We start from the raw sequence: 1,998 nt of genomic DNA on the forward strand, positions 1-1,998 counted from the left end.
GGAGGCAACCACCATCCGACAGGGAAGAGCGTGCATGGGGAAGCATGTACTTGATCCACTTTCATGCAAAAGCGACAAAGTACATAAAGAAATATATATTCGTGAGAGCCAGTTGGCAGACTCTAGAAATAGGGTAAATTCCATCTAAGGAAATAAAATAATGGAACAAAGGACCATGGTACTTAAAACAAATTTGTTTAGGCTTCTCAAACAGATAAACAAGCCAACAAAGAATAGCATTCTCAAAATCAGAAAACTCAAAAAAATAAAACCAGACTCACTGCTCCTAAGTTAATTCTAACCCATAGCAAGCCTATATGTGGCTTCTGAGGCTGACTCTGCGAGAGCAGATCAGTTGAGCTCTCTATCATGGAGTGGCTAGTGGGTTTGAACTGCTAACCTTGTGGTTGGCAGCCCAAGGCTTACCCAACAGCAGCAAAAAGGGCATCAATAAAAATTATTGAAAGTGAAAATGGAGTAAAAGCTTTACAGACTTGATAAATAGCATAAGAGATCAAAGAAAACCAAGTTATTAAAACAGAGACCTAAATAACTGTGGTGGAGACTTACTAGAGATTACCAATCTCATTTCTTCTTCCTGAGAAAATAAGAAAATTTCATTTTCTGGACACTCTTGCAGTAAGATTGAGGCTCTGTGATCGGAAGTGATACATAGCATGTCTAGGCCTGCCCATGAACTATGTCTTGTGCAAGCATTCATGCTTTTTCTCTTTCCTTGGGAACCACGAAGACTCTGGGAACATCATAAGATCAGACAAACAGAAAAATACCTCACTGCCATGCAGTCCGTTCTGACTCACGGCAACCCGTCGGACAGAGCAGAGCTGCCCCCGTGGGTTTCTGAGGCTGTAACTCTTCACAGGAGCAGGAAGCTTCATCTTTCTCCTTCAGAGTGCTGGTAGGTTTGAACGGCTGACCTTGATGTTAGCAGCCTAACATGAACCCACTATGCCACCAGGGCACCTTCAGTATAGTATAGTATAGTATAGTATAGTATAGTATAGTATAGTATAGTATAGTATAGCCTATCCTCAATGTATGGGGAATAACCTGGGATGCAAAGAAACAAGACAAAACTCAAAACCCCAGGTCACTGTATAGAAACATGAAGACAAAATTATGCAGGAGAGACTGAGAAGCTCCAACATATGTCTAATTGGTGTTCATAATAGAGAAATCCGTTAAAAAGGGTGAGAGAAAATATGATGAGAGAACAGACTGTACTCTCCTGTTGTAGTAATTTCACAGTAGTGATTCAAAAATATTTTTATCAAATCTTAGAAACACTACACCATAACCTTTTTACAACTCCTCCTTCATCCATTCATTCCTACGAGAATTTTGAAATATAATTTATTTTAGAACTACTTTTAAGAATCCACTCTCTGTCTGATTCCTTGTGAGGAGCTGGGAGTTTATAGTGAGTGGGAAATCAGAAAAGCAGCCATGGAGGACGATAAGGTGGGTAGGATGAGGAGGGAGGAGGGGTGCGCAGAAGGAATAGGACGTGGAATGTCCGAGAGGTAAGAGGGCACCTTAAAGGAAGTCTTTAAACACGTTTAAGTGATACATTTAAGAGGGCAAGAGGATTTGATGGCAAATTTCTTTGCATTATGATGGTGATTGACTTAAAAAATCCAACATTTGTTTATGTCTAGCTATTTAAATATTCATAAGAATTAAAATGTATATGCACATATGCATGTATGTGTGCATTGTCCTCCTATTTAAGACAAAGATTTTCATACTTTTACCACATCCACAAAATTTGCCAAAAAACCCCCCACTGCTATTGAGTTGAGTCTGACTCGCATGGATTGACCTTACCGGACCGAATAGAACTGACCTTGTGAGTTTTTGAGGCTGTAACTGTTTGAGGGAGTCAGAGCCAGCAGAGTAGCTAGTAGTTTTGAACTGCTGACCCTGGTGAACTTCGCTGCCAGGACTCCTCCCTGCAATTGAGCGGATGCCAACTCT

This window comes from Echinops telfairi, unplaced genomic scaffold, assembly GCF_000313985.2.
Source record: "Echinops telfairi isolate 266 unplaced genomic scaffold, ASM31398v2 ScPeMD7_7463;HRSCAF=8501, whole genome shotgun sequence".
Classification (NCBI taxonomy): Eukaryota; Metazoa; Chordata; class Mammalia; order Afrosoricida; family Tenrecidae; genus Echinops; species Echinops telfairi.